Source organism: Melanostigma gelatinosum, assembly GCF_949748355.1.
Source record: "Melanostigma gelatinosum genome assembly, chromosome: 21".
Lineage (NCBI taxonomy): Eukaryota > Metazoa > Chordata > Actinopteri > Perciformes > Zoarcidae > Melanostigma > Melanostigma gelatinosum.
The window spans coordinates 19,340,295-19,358,516 of NC_136654.1; the positions used below are offsets into that span (position 1 = coordinate 19,340,295).

The window sequence follows — 18,222 nt, forward strand, 5'->3', positions numbered from 1 at the left end:
TTGCATTATAGAGCAGACCAGAGATCAGGGTACTGTCATTAATACGGCTTGGACGCAGCGCCGAAGGCTTCCTTATGAACTGTCTGTATGCACTAAAAAACAGTAGGAGAGCAGTTAAACGAGCAGACTACGGTCTCCCCCTTTCCAGCGCCATAATGTCGGCAGGCAGAGCAGGCCGCAGAAGGCCACTCTCTCTAGTATTGGGCGTTCAGTTGTAGTGGGTTTAGCCACGTTTTCTTCACTGAAAAATGTTTAATATGAATAAATCATGAGCTCATAAAACCGCTGAATTCCTCTCACTCGCGCGGGCACCTGATGCATGAACACACGGAAGTCAGCGGTGTTTTATCGCAGCAGCCATAGAAATAGAACGAGCGTAGAACGGACATTCCCATTCAAACCGATGTAACGGGATCAGAGCAGCGGCAGTTTGTACGTGTACCGTCGTCATTGTGAAGAACTGATCGATGTAGCGGGCTAACTTTTCTGTTATACTACGGTCAATGCGCAGTGTTGAGCACTATTTTCTTTTGAACTAGTAAAACGACCAAGACAAACATCGATGTCCGTTCTACTCATTGTATTTCTATGACCTTACACTGTGTGAACGCAGGCAGGAGTGCGAATGAGTTTTCAAGGCAAACTGTTTGATATTTTATTAAAATGACGGTCTTAATCTTATTTAACACGCTTGCATGATTTGATTTCTGTTGTATGTAGCTTTAGTGTTGCTGTAAAAGGTGAATTGCTAGTCTATTCTAAATGGTAACATTATATCTGCGAGTGCTCCAAAGCACTTTTGACTTGACTTTGTTTTATGTGAACTTTGGATTATTCCAGCCTTTCCCTCCACTAATATATTTATCTCATCTTTTGCAGTTTGATCAGCATTACCAAGCTTCTTGAGGCAACCTCCTAATGATAGCACGTAATAGGTTATATGCTCGATGCAAGCTGATCTCTCATTGTTATTTGTTCAGTTTGATATGTACTAATTATCTTTATTCTCTTTAGGGCTCTGCATGTGGCAGTGTAAAGAATGCAGTTTGGAACTAGCTAGCAGGTATTTCTTGTTGCATGGGCATTGTAGGGGCAGTTATCGCTATACATGTCCATACATTGCCCATGTACATTCAATACATGGAGTAAGCTTCTAAATCACACATGCTGAACTGCACATTCAACCAGAGATTGTGGAGCAGAGGCCCCTTCCCTGTTCCAGCAAAGTTAAGTAAGTAAATGTGTGTTTCTATGTGTTTACCATTTTGATGATTAATGGCTTCACAATCGCAATTTGAATCTAATAATCCCACATAATGTGATAGTAATTATAATAAACAAGTAACAAACAGCTGTATTTTGTTTGTTATTCAGGTCAATGCAGAGTTCCTGCTGATCACCACCAAGCCATTTCAATCAAAGTTCATGTCACAGCTGGACCTCTTCTCAGACTCCCTGATACAGGGCTTAAAGAGCAAAGGAGGTGTGAAGGAGAAAAGGTCAAGGATGTCCTGACCATCAATGATTTGGTTAGTACATATGTATACAATATTAGTTTCACTGTATTGGGGTGGTTATTGTAATATTTTCTTGTCCATATCTGCTTTTTTAAAAACATGTGATGAATAGTAAATGGCCTGCTTTTATTCTGCTTTCATCCAGAACTTTTAGTGTGATGACATCAACACCAAAAGGGAGTGCATCTGAGAAGCCTGTCATCTACCTCAATGAAGATCCAGACTCTTTATCAATCTGGTAAGTTTATCGCAATATGTTTCCCATGTAGCGTCAAAGTGTTACCCACATATATATATATATATATATATATACATGTTTGTGGATTAATTTAACACAAGTTTTCTGTGTTTGTGTTGTTATCAGGCTTCCGCCGCTGAGGATGCAGTGAGGGACATCGCATTCACTGTCATAAGGATTTACATGATCCAAAGAGATTGGGAGCCAGAGGACGTGGGACTTGATCAACTGCATTAAAGTCCTGAACAACGTAGACGGTGTCATCATGGCGTTCATCATGCTTTGGGCTAATTTGTGCCCTTAATCTAAGCTTTCCAGACAACTTCAAGTACATCTTTGAGCTTCTCCAGAAGGTCATAATGAATTTGGATGGGCACAAGCTGAATTCTAAGATACAGGAGCTGAAAATCAAGATGTTTGCACAAGAGGTGAACACCAAGTGACAAAGCCAAAGAATCTTATCAGATCTTTTGGATGTTTTCTACTTTCATCTTCCGCCCAGTCAACGACAATCCATGACCTCATGGATGTTTTCCTGGTTCTGACATTTTGAAAAAATTGACTAAGCTGCACAGAGGCAAGCCAGAGACTGTAAATTACGGAACTTTTACATGTCACTGCAAGCTGGTTAAGTGTTTACCCGCAGAAAGTTTTGCCCAATTCACCTCCACATCCTAACTCGAGTGTTATTACTCTCTAACGTCAACTTGCACGTCCATTTTCCTCGTTGTCTGATTGAATGACTCTCTACTCGAGTTGAAATGGACCCTAACACGGTTCAATACGCTGTAACTTCCATTGACTATGAGTATCCTTGTTATTTATAATCTATAAGTTTTAGTTTGTGGATGTTTTGTGATTTTACTGTTGTAGCCCAAAAGTGGTCCAAGTTGCCTGTTTCTGCACATGATAACACATCATCGGCTATTCTTCAGTGTAAAGGAGTCCTTTTGTACTACCATCTGTACTGGTAGGAAAGAAAACAGCTGTATTGCTCTTGACAAACCAAAGTAGTGGGAATTTAGCACTTGCAATAGTGGTTGTACATATCGATTGCAGGAAGTTTTGTGCTTTTTGGAAATGATAGTTTCTGGTGAATGACTACACTGCAGTGCAATGATAGTCCCTGTTTGGAGAGCAGTGCATAGCCTCCACCCTCATGGCGTCTTTGTTTGTGGCGCCAAGGGATTTGGGATAGCTTGGTATTTATTTGTCACCAGTTGTGGAGCTGTTACAAGACTACTGTTTTAATATTTAAAAACGATGAAAGATGCACTGTATAGATCCTTTTGGAATTTTTTTGCTATCCTTTTCTGATCAGTGTTTTTGTAAAAAAAAGCAAATTATATTTAAAAAATGAAATGCAGGCTCTAGAATCATGGATGTTCAGATTTGTACCATATTTAATGTATTTAAGCATTTTCAATAAAAAACACTTGAACTAGGTTTTGTCTCGTGTCTTAATTGGGGGTCAAATTAAAAAAAAGTTTTTTACCTGATTAATTCATTTCCAATGAATTGTACTATATTGAGTTGGACTAACACAAATCAATTTCATTTCATGAATGGTATTTTTTTATTTAGGTTGTATTTGATAAAATTGAGTCGGACTAACTCAATTTAATTATAGTGCATGGATGTTTTTAGTTCAAGTTAGGTTTAACTATATTTCCTCGGTGGAAAACCTGCCCACAATTTAATTGAGTTCATCCAATGAATTATTTTTTTGAGTGTACAGCCTTGCACACACACAATGCCACATCTCCTTAAACAGACAGGCTTACTGTACACACACACACACACCTCTCTATTGAGACGTATGGATGTGGCAACAAAATGCACAACTTTTGTTCATCTCAAGGACTTGTGAGGGCCCCAGTGAACTGAGAGGCCATATTGATTTTCCCTCTTTTCATGCTGTGACTCTGGGATTACCCATTTTCTCATTCATTTTTAAAGACAACTCGTGAGAGTCTTCCTTCCCCTTTTCTCTCTGTTTTCCTTTTTCCATCACCCCCCCCAACACACACACATATACACACACACTCACACACACACACACACACACACACACCAACACAGCAGTTGTATCCACCCCGTTTCCACAGCCAAGTCCCTCCTTGACCCTGAAAATTGTAATTCAGCCATAGATCACAGCTGCTGAATTTTAGGGCTTACAAAAGCAGTTAAATAAAATATGTTGAAATCGTCCAATCCCAAAGGCCACCGCAGAAATTCTAATCAGGTGAGAGAAAGGGGAAGGAGTCAGCAGGAGAATCATGGGTAAAGAGAATCGTCTGGCTCTCCCGGCCAAGAGTGCGGAGCTGACGTAGAGGTGGGATTGAACCCAAACCGTAGCAATCATAGCGCTGCACCGTGAGGTAGGATGCAAGGTTTTGTGTCACGACTGTAATTTTACTTTTACTTAAAAATGTGAATTAATCAGGTCAATACGACACAAAATTCATTTTGATTGAGAATATTGAGTGTATACAGACACAAAAACCATGATTCTTAAATTGGCGTAGAACATGAATTATAATTGTGTGTTTTATATCATAATGATGTTTTGAAAGAAGTACAGTAATCCATGTCTTACTGTCTGTAATTCGTGCAATGCCAGCATTGTCTCTAGCTAGAGGTCTTCAAAGTCGTCGGTTTCTGGTAACCTGTAGGGTCGACCAAACTATTTGCAAAATAATTGAGTCTCGAGGTATTCTTATTTTATGCTAAACAGGCCAACAACACTTTTGGCCTATAGGCCGTTCTTTGACCGAAGTAGGAGGGGGGGTCAAAGCATATAAATTATTCTGTCGGCTCGTTAAAGTGAACCACAAAGGTTGACCCGACTGAGGACCATGCATGGGACAACACTGCTTCAGATTATCCAGCTGTATGTATTTTTCCCAAAGAGTAAAGAACAAATATTAATTGCATAAACTGCTGGTACAAATTCAACACAACCAGCTCCTAAAATGCAAGACTTGTGTTGAAGGTCCACACTTAGAATATTCCTCTCGGTGAAAGTCAACGTCATGCTACATTGATGTGATCAGAAAACCATCAACTTGGCTCCGTACACAAACATGTCACGAGTGTCCTGAAAACTTTTCACGCCTTCTCTCTTCATCGTTCCCACCAGCGAGCAGGCTGGACTCAGCCACATGTAAAAACGGCCGGACAGTCCAGAGAGAGGGGTGATTGATCGCGCTTCAATCCCTCAGCGGTTCTCCAGACAAGGAGACGCTCGATTACGCTCTGCGATCAAAATGCTGAATTCACACAGTCCCCTCCAGAGAGAGAGAGCGAGGCCGAGAGAGGGAGAGAAATGTCCAGATACCTTCGGCAGGCAGATTCTGCACTCCACCCATGGTTCTCAGGACTTTGTGCTTCGTCTTTGGCAACCAAATAATGCATTCCCCTTCGTCCTGTCGCGTCTGAGTAAAAACAGCAGCAAAGCAGGGAAGTCTCGGTCACTGCAGCTGAAACGAATGTTAATGAGCATTTATCTTCCTCAAACCATAGTTGGCTGTCTTTATAGAGATGAAGGTAGAATGTGAACACGTCCTCGTCTCTGTAGGACACAGAGAGAGCAGACTACCTCCCAATCAAGCCTGGTGTGGTCGTTCCAGATAAACACAACAAACCGGATCAAACCCCCTCTTTTTCTGGCGGTACAGAAGATTGACAGCAATCAGCTTTCTTCCGTTACGCCTTCCCAGACTGCAATGCAAATACAGACTCTGAGCCCAAAAGTGAGATGTTTTCAAAACTGCATTATGTTAAACCACCAACTGTTGTTTACAGCGGCAACATTAAACAGTCAAAAGGTTTGTGTGTTTGAGGCGGATCTTGAATTTACATTTTCCAACTGGTCGTAATTCTCTAAAATGCATCACTGAGTTCATCTTTCACTTTTATAGACGTGAGGAAATATCAGGTCAAAGGCAACATTAGGTTAGTAGTCCATTCGACTCTTAAAAGCTGTTCATATTAAATAAGTAACAGTGTTTTTGAACAGTTTGAGTGATGACTATCAGTCCCACCATGCCTTTTAAGAATGACTGAAAGCTCGATCAAATATTTGGCCAGACTGTGAAACCGCACGGGTGTATTTAGGATTCGCCTTTTTGTTTCTTTGTTCGTGTAACGCTATTGTGAAATCAGACTGAACCACCGCAAGAACAAAAGCGACTCCAACCAAGTCAAAACCTCTTTGGCAGACGAGAACACGGTTCACTTTGTCTCTGAGGAAAAGCTAAATCGCTGACTGTTGTTCCTCACCTGTTGATATGTTGTCATTTTGGTTCGGCAGGAGGTAAATGTGCTGTTTTCCATTTCCATCTCCAAGCCCTTACAAATAACAGCAATTGTTTGCACGCTGTTTATATATCTTCAGCCTTGGATCTGTCTGTCTGGTCTTGTAACACAAAAGGGGGGGGGGGGGTATTCCCCCCTATGAGGACACGATAGCGGCAGGGGTCTCCTGGTCAATGCAAAAGCATTCTCGTGGTTTTGAAACGCACAGTTCATAGAAATGACGCCAATGGACAAAAAAACCCTCTTCGTGAGTTTGATAAGACGAGCTCATCCGAGCCGCTGTTTGTGCCCGTTATCATCAAATGTAATCTTGCGTGCTGAGCTGATGGCAGTGGTTGAAGGACAGGGAATTATCTCACATCTAGGGCCTTTCAATGGAGACTCGTAGCGCTCAATAATGTGAGTGCGTTACGGGACAATGGGCTGGCAAATTAAGGAAAAGCGTAATATGGTTTAACTAAGAAGTTGTTGTTTTTTGACTGTGGATACCTGCCATCCCATAAAGAATGCAGGGAGGTCGGTAGCTGGAGCGCTCCAGCGGCGAGTAGAGCTGCGTGATTGTGCTGTGGCCTTGGGATCCTATTGGTGCAGAGTGGACGTCTGCAGCATTGTGTTCATTATGTTGGACCGATACGGTCAGGTAGCATTCTCGCTCCCCACGTCTCGCTACGCTCTTTCAGATAAGCATCGCCCTTTGTTGTCAGCGGAGGTTGACAAAGTAAAACCTCTAACAATGCCGACTGTCGTCATTTAGCCGTGTTGAGGTTGTGTCGCGAAGGTTGCTTTTATTTACCCATAGGTTGTGTTATTGCCACTGACGAGTTTATTAAAGAGGATCCGGATATCGTTGCCTGGCTAGTTTGGATCTCACCAAGGTTACGGTTCATAGAAATTGTGTTTGTATTCGGTGTAACCATTTGTAACTGTATTACAGTGAAGAAAATCTAAGAACATGTGTCTGCTGATGGATCTTTACAAACACACCATTTTGGTTATGATTTAGTTTTCTCTTCCGTTCCGAGTTTGGCTGAACTGAGTTTGTTTAAAACCTGTTTGATTGTCAGATTTTTAGCAATACGTGTTCCCAAATCTCACCAATGGTGAAACCTTCTTCAGGCTGCGCATGGTTGAAAGCACTCGTTGGAAGGTGTTTGCTGTTCCTGTTCGGCATCTTTTATACAACTTGTATACCTGTTTTGTTTTTTCTTCTTCTTTGCTTGGAACCCACCTCCTAGCAGAGGTTCAAGGGTGACTGTTGCTCAGCAGATGGAGCTGCTCGTCCTCGAATGGCAGTGTAGGTGGTTTCATTCCCAGCTCCTCCTGCTCACACAACCCAGTTGGCAGAAGAGAAGAAAATGTTGGCATTGTAGGTTTCTGTAAATCGTGAGATACGACACAAGTTCACGAATACGTTTCATATCGGCCTCGTGTCACGCTTGCAGAAACGCACAATGCCAAGTCATTAACGTTGTGAAACAAAGTTCATGTTAAGGTTAGAAAAAAGATCATGGTCTGTGTTAAAATAGTAACCTGTGTATCAGCGTAAATAAATAACAATAGCCCTTAGCAGACTTTCGTACGTTTACTGTTGATTTCATACGGGGCATGAACAGCAGATTCCTGGGTGATAGTCCTGTGTTTGTATGACTTTAATTAACGTTATCACGACACATAACGTTCGTTACTTGGTGATGTAACTTGATGATGTAACTTGGCGACTGGGCGTTCGCATGACTGAATGAGTCATGAGCAACTCCCAGTTGCTTCTACGGTTAAACAAGTTTGAAACTTTCTACCAGGAGACAGTGACACAATTAACGCATGGTGTTAAGTTACTCTTTGATGTGTGTTTTCGTTGCATCAACGACGCACCGACGCTCAGGACGGTAAAGTCTTCATTTCATTGGGTCTTTAACATCCCATCAGCTGTCATCAATGCCATTAAACAAACAATACCGTCTCTGTTCCTTCAGAGTTTAGCAAAGTAGCTGACTCTGATATCAAAGAGAACTTCACCTGTTTACCAGAACTTCTGTGAACGTGTGTTTTTTATTCTAACAGCAGCTGATGGAAACACACAGCATCACACTGCAGGTCTGTCTGTCTGCCAGGTTACGAGGGGGGCCGCTGGAATTCCGAGAAGGGAAAGCTTAGAAGGCATCAAAATGGTAACAGCTACACAGGAATGTGAGTTCAGGTTTCAGGGATCTAATGATAAGTAGTTTGCTGTATATGTACCTTACTTATCCAGTATCGCACTGACTGGCTTTAAATTCCAGGGCAGAGTAGATGGAGCTGTGCCAGTGGAAGGTCCACAGGCCTTTTCAAGCTCTACTGATTCAATAGTTTGTCTTCCACTTGCACGACTTTTAAAAGATTTGGAAATGTTCGTCTTTTTAAAGTAGCAGGATAGTGAATAAGCTAACATATATGTCAAGCCAAATGGAAATATATGCATAGAGCTTTCTTAAATAATGAGTAATGCATGTCAGTCGACGCACTTCTGGGAGTAAAGTAGAGACAAAAGTACACAGGGGCCCCAGGTTTACTTCAGCTGTCAGGATGTCTCGGTGGGTGTCTGTCAGAGCTTTAGCTCCACAGGTTAAGACATACGGACTGATGGATGATGGCTATCCACCAGAGAAGACACCATCCAAGGAATGCCAGACACGTGGTCGAAGACAAGCTGAACATGAACCTGGAAGCCATGGTCTGAGAGATTTGCTTCGGAGGACAAGAAATCAACATAGAGGGGATGGAAGGACGTGAGCTTGGAGGAGAGAGATGGTCAAGTTAAGTCTGAGATGGACAATTCTTCTGTTTTTTTATTTGCACGTACTTTATATAAGGCCTTAAATCACCCGTTTTCTCTCTGTATGGGACACACCAGGCTTTGAACTTACATATAATGCATTGAGCTTGCTCAATAGTGGGAACGCCATGATTCATCTTAATGGCAGATCAGACTTACACAATAATTAAAGTTCCTTAAATAAAAAGCCCTGTGTAAAGTACCAATAGATGCAAGAATGACAACAAAACAAATCAAGTAAATCTGTATTTCATTATGTCCCAGTCAACTGCCTATCCATCCAATGCATTCTGGGACATGCACCCACATTTGACACTGGCCGTGTTGTTTCAGCACCATGGACAGATTCAGCAACATTCAGAGAGAAGAACAGAAGAAGAAGACTCTTTCCTCATGTCTACAATGTCTCTAGTGCTCTAATTCTGCCCGACTGAGGGACCTTTATGATGAGGCAGTGAGGTCAGTCCTAGTCTGGGTTTGAGAATGATCACAAATGTACCTTAATACCACCACCATATAAAAACAACCCATTGAGCAGAGAAGACACGGGCCACAAAAAGTACACCCACAACTACAAGAGCTCCTCTATCACAGGGAAACCAAAGTAAAGTAATACCTCCTGGCCAGAGATGAAATCGTTGTTCTACATGTGACGCACACTGATACTCAGCCAGCCAGGTTGGTGATGAAGCAGAGGCCCTCCTGGTTACACTACCTCTTCTTAAAAAACTAAAAATCCCCCAGCGCGGCTCCGGCTTCAAGCTGATGCGCTATAGGCAGCCGAGGTCACCGGTTCATCCGTCAGAGAGGCTCCTCGCTGATGGATGGCACTCAGAGCAACGCGCGCCCAATCCGCTGTAGCCCTAACCGCCGAGAAAGGGCCTTCGCAGGAAGAGAAATAAATAAATAAACAGCAACATCAAAGGGATGTTCAAAAGAAAAACAAAGCCTGCACACGTTCGTTTGCAAACACACACACAAGCGCACATTGGCTCTCTCGCACGCATCCGGCGAGAGAGAAAAGGGAGGCGGAGGGGAAAAAATACAAAGGACTGAAAGCATACACATAGTTTACTCTCCAATGACACCCGGCTTGAAGAAAATCTAGACAAAACAAGGCAGAGTGGCGAAAATTGAAGTGTTTGATGGTTCGATAGCCACTCTGAATGGACTCGGAAAAACAAAGATCAGGCCAAAACTGTGTACAGTTTCAGGTTTGTCATTAAAATCTACAAACAACACGATGATCTTTATCCTCATGTCCTCCACCGTCTCATTGAGGGGATCAACTGCCGCTGCATTTCACCTTCATCACCAGCCGGTGACTAAGCCTGGGGATGTTTTATATTTCTGATATTGTCAACAAATCTCATGGAAAAACCTAAAACCAACAATGACTTCAGCCTGATAACAAGTCCTCCATTCAGCCACACTGTTGCAGCTCTTTATCCCAATGAACATGTCGTTTATGTTGAGTCAACTACCCATAAATCCTTCTTACAGGCTCGGTGGAGTTATTTCGCCTTTTTTTCTATTTTTTTAATGAAAGTATATATTTTTCAACCGTAAAGTCTTCAATAGGAACCAACGGTTGCTGAGAGCAACAGACATTGTCAGTGCGGGTCTTTTTGTGGAATTTGTTGACAATCGTAGAAGATGTAGAATATCTTCAGCGTCCTCCTTTAACGCCATTCGATGAGCTCCAGTCGGGATTGAGCTACAAATCTGGTCCCGTGCCGACGCGGTCCTCCACCCGAACCACTCGCACAGAATCAAACGCACGTAAGACCGACCTTTGGTTTGAGTGCGATCAATAATTCAATGGAGCATGTGACCAGTTAGGGCTTTTTGTTGAATACATTTCTTGATGGTAAACTGGGATTGTAAAGTAGGACTAGCAGGCCCAAAGTGGAGACAAAAAAAAACAACAAGTTGAAGAACCTTGCATGAGGTAACTTCGTGCAATCATCCAAAAAACAAGTTTTAGCTCAAGAACTTTCACCTGTTTGAGACCCACAGGATGCTATCAAAGATGCGCCTTCGTGCAATTGTGTTTGGGTTCAGGCTTTTTATTGACAAAAGAAAAATGCATTGTGATGCCAGTTAACACCTTTACCTTCTGCTTCTTTGAGCTGCACTCAAAAAAGAGAAGAACACAACGTCATTTACATTTCTTGGCAGTCATCTTGGATTCACTATGTTTTTCTTTGTCTCGTTTATTTGATTCCTGGGAACCGCAGCTAAATGTTATTGTTTCCATGATCGTGGATATTGGCAACCGGGAACCTCTGCAGACTACGAGCGCTTTGGTCGGTTAGGGAGCCTTGCTTGCACGGCCTTGAGTTTGTCAGCATGGGCGCATCCCATGAAATATTGAGGAAGCTGGAAGGGCTGGGCTGGGGCCTCATGTAGGGGTGTGTGTGTGTGTGTGTGTGTGTGTGTGTGTGTGTGTGTGTGGTGGGGATTGCCTGACGGTGGAAGCAGTGGATGTTGTGTCAGCTCCCCCAAACCAAAACAAACTCCTTAGCCCCCCAGTGCACTCCTAAAATCAGAAAAGTGGATTGCAATATACCTTCCATTGAAAATATACCATTCTCTGTCTTGTTTTCTCACCCTCTTCCCCCTCCCGCTCCCCCCTCCTCTCTGTTTTACACACACACACACACACACACACACACACACACACACCAGCCGGGCTCCCGGAGATTTAATCTCATCCTTATTCCCGTACCCTTAATCTTTTCGTTTCTTTACATCTCCATTTCCACATGCAAATCAGTTCTTCTCATCTTTCTGCCTATTCTCCGTCACTTTCTGCTCTTTCTCTCTGTTTCCCAATCAGCCGACAGAGCTGCTGAATGTGTGTGTATGTGTCTGTCTGTCTGTCTGTCTGTGTGTGTGTGTGTGTGTGTGTGTCGAGTCAGTCAGCGAGCTACAGTACCGACAGTTTAGTACAGTTGAAAGAGCACATCAGACTTCTGCCCTGCTCCCTCTAAGGGCTGATAATATGAGCCCTTCTTACCTGTTAGGAGCTACTGAGCCGCTGCTCCTCCCTTTAAATGGACTTCAGAGGGGGGAGTCAGACTGACAGGAACACAGAGAGGGCTGCCCTGTTTGACTGGCGGTCCTGTCAGGGTGAACCCATGGTGCTCTCTCAGGCCCCGCGCTGCTTTCCACAAGGCTGCCCCTGCTGAGCTGATTGGGCCTTAATGGTACAGTAATGGCCAAAACAAGCCCACACACACACATATACGCACACAGGCAGCCTCACTATTGTCTCTGGCACAGGGTGCATTACCTCAAAAGATTTCAGACACTTAAAGGTCTAAGCCAGCTAATTTAGCAAGTTAACATCAGTTGAGCCTCCCTGTTAATCTTTGTTTCAAAGTGTGCGAGGGAAATATAAGGGCCGAGTGTATAGTTGTTTGAGAAACCATTAAGAGTGTGTGCTCGTTTCCGTCCCCTGACAACTTATGCATAGTAATGGGGGCGAGGGGAAGCCTCTCTTTAAGCCTCAGCACCTTAATAGCCTGTATGATGACACTTTATCTGTAGTTTGTGCATATAATCAGCAAACTAAAGGGGGTGACCCCAGGGCGTGGGTTCACCCGCTGACATTTGACATCTTTATAATTAACTGGGAAGGTCTAATCTCTGCCTTCAAATGACGCGTGGCCACATTCCATTTAATATGCTCATAAGCACTATGTATTATTCAGATATGCAGATGAGGCTCCGTTAGAAAACAGACTTTTTGACACAGGTTTTCTCTCTCCCGTCGTGGTGGGCTGTGGGGGCCACTGATGGACCTGCAGAGATCGGAGAGCAGCAGCCCTTCTGAAATTTTCATTCCCTGAGAAAGACGTCAAAGTTTTCTTCTTCGTCCGCCTGCTGCTATTTGAATTGAAGCGACTCAGGAAAGACAGAACTGAAATGAGCACTTTCCAGCTTAGTTTTAAGAGTAAAGGCAGTGAGAAACGTCTTAAAGCCTAATTCTTTCTCCTGTTTTATCAAGCCCTCATTACTCTATATATATATATAAAACCTTGTTTTGGGACAGGGACTGCTTGTGTGGATGTATTTCTGGAGAGTTTTAATAGTTTTTGCTCGGAGATGTTTGGAGGACTCGGCCATCTTTAGCCTGAGTTAACCAGCAGAGCTTTTTATGGATGCAAGCTCTAACAGGGCTGGAAGAAAGAGCCTCTTATGTTCACTTTTGGCTTGAGTTACTTTTGAGAGGCTGGTGGTCGCTGGGTCAGAGGCTTCAGTGAGCCGGTAACCACTACACGAAGCCCTCAGTCCTCACCGGAGCTTTTCAGCTGCAGCAGCGCCTCGCCACATTCACAACCTTATATATCCTCTCACTTCAGGGAGGGGATGAAGTCAGACTTCTCAGTAGTGTGTGTGTCTTGTCTAAAATGCTCTTCATTTTTTTTTTTTTTTTGACTTTTCTTTCAATCCATATTCATGAATCACTTAGACAGTTGAAAATCAATATCACACTGCAATTACACTGCGGTGAGGTCATGCGCTCTCATTATCTGGAATTCACACATGCAACTGTACACTCGATAAATACTCCATTGTAGAATTATTCCAATGACTACAACGTCGTTACAAACAGGAATATTCATGACGTCTTCTCGGAATCTTTTAACAACACACATATTCAAGTCTTTTGAAGTCTAATTACCTCCAGACAAGAGCTGCTTTATGAATATGATGGTCGAACAATAGTATAGTGATGTAGAGAACATCAGTCACCTGCCACCCGTCAATCCTCCGGTCTTTTCCGTCAAGTCTTGTGTCAAAAACTGTGACATTGTGACTTGAGTGCTGCTTTGGAAAGGAAAGTGTAAATCAGACCATTCTGCGCTTCGCTGCACTGTGTAGATTGTTCTAATTCTCTCCACTGTTTGACAATTGTTAAGGTGAAAAAATCATTTGAAAGACCAAAAAAAGAAACAACCGTCTGCTGTATTTGCCCTCCGTCTCAGGTTTATCCCCAGTTTGCTGTTTGGCCGTTGCTGGGTTGTTATCGAACGGCATCAAATCACCTTTTTTTTTTGTTCCTTAAAGGTTGTAAACATTTGTAAATGAGTGCTTGCATGTGTTGAAGGCATATTATGTTTTTCTCCCTGGCGTCCGTTGGGGTTTATTGAGTGTGCTGTTGTTGATCCTGGGCCATGAATCCTTCCCTGCCCTCTCCTCTGCCTGGAGCCTGCCCCCAGCTCCTCCACAACCTCCCACTGAGCTCCCTCTGTCTCTGGCTTCATCTCCAGCTCTGTCTATCCAGCTCTCCATCGCAGCTCCCGCCTCCTGTCTCATGTCCCTTTCAACTAAACTCTGGGCTTTTTTAAATATCTGTGTTCTATTCAAGCCTTTGCTATTCAACCTTCTCTCATTTGTAATTCATATGTAGCTTATATATATTTATACACACAGATATATATTGTCAACTGTTGATAGGTCGAGTCCCCTTTCCCACTTCTATCTGCCAACACTTCACCTGTCTCTTTCAAAAGATATAACTCTATGATAGAACCAACAACATGTTGAAAGCTTCATTTAAGTGTGTTTATTTAAGTGTGTTAAACCCATCAATTGGACGGAGTGGATGATATGAGTTTGATTTTTTTAAATGTATAATGATGGCTAATGTGATGAAGCTCAGAGGGATAGTTTGTCAGTGGGTAATACGCTTGCTTTCTTGCCGAGAGGTAGATGAGATGATCAATACCGCTCTCACGTTTGCGCCGTTAAGCCAGCAGGCGGTTAGCTTAATTTAGCATAAAAGACTGGAAGCAAATGGAAACAAACAAGTAGCCCGCACTTTGTAAAAAGGTGAAACCCCCCCCCCCCCCCACACACACACACACACAGAACCGCTAAGACTCACTATTCAACACTGCATCTCTCTTTTGTTTAATAGTACAAAAGTAACTGAGCCTGGCCAAGACATAGTACACATAACACCCCAAAAAAACACAAATTCTCATTTTCACACTTCAGTGATTCATTTCAGAGGATATAATGTGTTGATTGGTGAGTTTTGGAGATGCTGAGGCTTCGTTATCTTTGGACAGCCTGGTGTCACATATTGTCATTGTCAATTATGTTTTGAGGGAAACTGTTTTTCACACAGGCCTGTCACACGTAAGTTTCTAAACGAAGTCCGTGGAAGTCCGCGTGTAGGGAGGAGGTCAGGGTTGATGGATGGGTCAAACAAACACAGGACTTTAACCCAAGAGACCTCTATCCATGTCCCATATGAAGCTAAAATTCATCCGTGTCTTATTTTAATGCGAGATTTAACATCAGGCTACGTAGCAAACATAATTCAACTTATTTGAAGTTAAACCATGACATGCTACTAAACCTAAACTCGTAGTTTTGTTGCCATTTTGTTTTGTTTCAATGCGTTTCCCCTGAAACGTGATTGAGAATGTTGTTTAGTTGTATGGGAACATATTGTTTTAGGATACAGAGTTGCTTTGGTGAGAGTCAGGCTAGCTGTTTCCCCCTGTCTCTAGTCTTTATGCTAAGCTACGCTAAATTACGCCTGGCTCCAGTTACATATTTACTCTACAGATATGGGAGTGGTATTAATCATCTCATCTAATTGTTGGCATGAAAGCCAGTAAGACTGTTTTGTTTTTTTATGTCACCCAAAAGGTGGCATATTTTTGTGACAGGTATCGTTTGTGTTGCCCAGGGGACGCATACTTAGCCACGAGCAACATCACCCAGAGTTTGATTACAAAATGCCCCACAGAAATGATGTGCTGTAAAATATGCGTGCGGCGCACACAACATCTTGTGCATCTGTCCACTAACGATTCCTCCATGTGGACACATACAGGAAAAAAAGGAAACAGTCCTGTTGGCAGCCATATTGGCTGAATGATTTATTACTTTTCTCACATCCACCTGTTGTTTTTCATAGGGACTAATTAGAAGCCTACTGTGTGTGTCATAATATAGCGTCACTCGCAGAAGCACGGGGGGCAGATTTGCCCAAAATAAACAAGGTAAGAAATAGTTCCCGTCGTCGGCCGTGTGAGGTAAGAGCACCAGACGGCTTCAGCTATTTTGGCATCTTGGGACTGTATCACACTTTGTGGGGATTTTTTGAGGTGCGCCACGTCTTGATTAAGTCTCATCTCACTGTTTAACCCGCTAAATTTAACAAGCGACATTTTTCCCTCTTCGTGGCCTTTTCCCCCACTTTCCTCCCCCTTGCTCTCACTTACCAACCCCTCTTATCTCTTCAACACATCTCTTCTTCCTCTCCCTCTCTCCTTCTCTCCATCTCTAGGCCCCGCAGATTGTCACTCTTATTTACCAAATATAGACTGACAAAGAAGAAGTGGGATTTTTTTACTGATTGAAGATCAAAGTAGCAAAGTCTCCTCCTCGAAGCCCGCCCCTTCTATTAGCCGCCCTTAAGAACAGAGGAAAACATCAAGTTCTCGCACATCAATGGCGGCTTCATAATCAATTGAAAAAGACACTTGTATGGGGATGCAAATCTTATCTTTGTCTTATTAGAGCTTTTAGAAGATGCATGTCGGGATTTAATGTTATGAAATAAAAGGGGGTCGCTTTTTTTTAAATCTACAGATGCAGAGGCGTTAGTAATGGTCGAAATCAAAGCCCAGAGACTGTGGTAATTACTGGAGGAGTTTGCCTATCCTTATTAATATTGATCAAATATTACTGTGATCTGATCTCTGGGCTTGTGATGAATTTGGAAGGTGGTTAACGAGCACAAAGAAGAACATGGCACTCGTTTTTGTCCCCTGTGCAACAACCACGAGCAACTGTCCGTTTTCTTCTTGTTGAGATTTTGACCATGAGAGAGAGAGAGAGAGAGAGAGAGAGACAGAGAGAGAGAGAGAGAGAGAGAGAGAGAGAGAGCAGGAACAAGCCAGTTGTGTTTGAGGTGAAATTGACAATATTTCCGTTTTTTGCCTTGAGTCGTATATAACAAAGTGTTGCACGCTCAACGCTGTTTGGGTGTTGGAAAAAGACAGTTGTGTCAAAGGGAATTCAAGGTTGCTTTCTCATTGACCTGATGATGATGATGTGCAGTGCTTTAAAATGGCCCTAAATGAGCTGATGTCCTCCAGGCAAGAGGGATGCACAAAACACGCCGCCTCAACAATGCCGCGGATGATCACAGAATGTTAAAAGATCCTCATTTTGAAGTGTAAATAAGGCCGGCTCAAAAAGTGTTGCCGGTGCGGCCACAATTTCTGCACAATGCATCTCAATTCTTAGGACGCTTGTTTGTGTTAAGCGATACTTATGTGCTGACCAAAGAGATCGTTTCATGCCCGAGTGTATATATACATAGAGCATCACAGGGGATCGGGAAAGGTGGAAAATTCATTAGTGTTTATTTCATTGAAATTCACATGCCAAAATCCTCCAGCTATGAGCACGTAAACAAAAGAGTGAGGGCGCTTTGGAGCCACCCATGTGGAAAGCATTGATTGCTGCTCACTTGACGCCTTCAGGAGTCTATTGGACACAAAACTTCAGGCCAATTGATTTTTCTGCATTAATTTCTCAATTAGGATCCTTGAAGAAGACCACAAGGGCTGCAGCCAAACAACTCCAGTTGAGGTGGAAGCATGAGGCTTTGGGGCCTAAACGGTGTGTGTGTGTGTGTGTGCGTGTTCACGCCGTATCTGATCTGCGTAACACAGAACTATCTGTATGATAATGAACGATTTTGGGATCAATTTTCGGGAAAAAGGAATACCTGAGAGGTAATCAATATTTGAACCAACTGTGCCCTTAAACTTCATACACTCACATCACTCCATCAGAGTCAAACATTCAAACAACAGACCTTTCAGAGCAGCTTTGAGCGTACAGTGTGTGTCATATTGACAACAACAAGAGAGGAATTACACCACTAAATGTGTAGTTTGGTGTATTTTGTTGTCCTTGTTGTTGCTTTTTCACCTCTGCTTCATTACTTTTTTACCGAACAAATAACAACTGAATGATTTTGTCCTGAGCCATGTCCATTTTTTTTAATCCAGTCGTTGGCAGGGTTAAGGTTAACAACAGACTTTTCACAGTTTTTCACAGTGAGGTAGAATGTGAGAGTTTTTTTAAAATGGATTTATGTTGCTTACTATTTTTTTTAATTTCGGGGTTCAACACAAAGTTGTGCATTAAACTCTCTGAACCATAAGTTTCCTGCTTTTACCATCACGATCACAACTCCATGTGAAGAACTACAGACAGTGGTTACAAGCAACAAGGCGCATTCAAGTTATTCAAGTCTTGTACTTAAAATTGAAAGTATGTCTAATTTA

At 42.7% G+C, this 18,222-nt stretch overlaps 1 long non-coding RNA gene across 1 annotated transcript; it reads left to right on the forward strand.

The window, feature by feature from the left end:
- The first annotated feature begins 722 nt into the window (after positions 1–722).
- On the forward strand, positions 723–3,200 carry LOC306794564. The gene is made up of 4 exons (XR_013772933.1): positions 723–1,231; positions 1,375–1,529; positions 1,663–1,755; positions 1,882–3,200. It is a non-coding gene; the product is annotated as an uncharacterized lncRNA (long non-coding RNA).
- Positions 3,201–18,222: the final 15,022 nt, after the last annotated feature.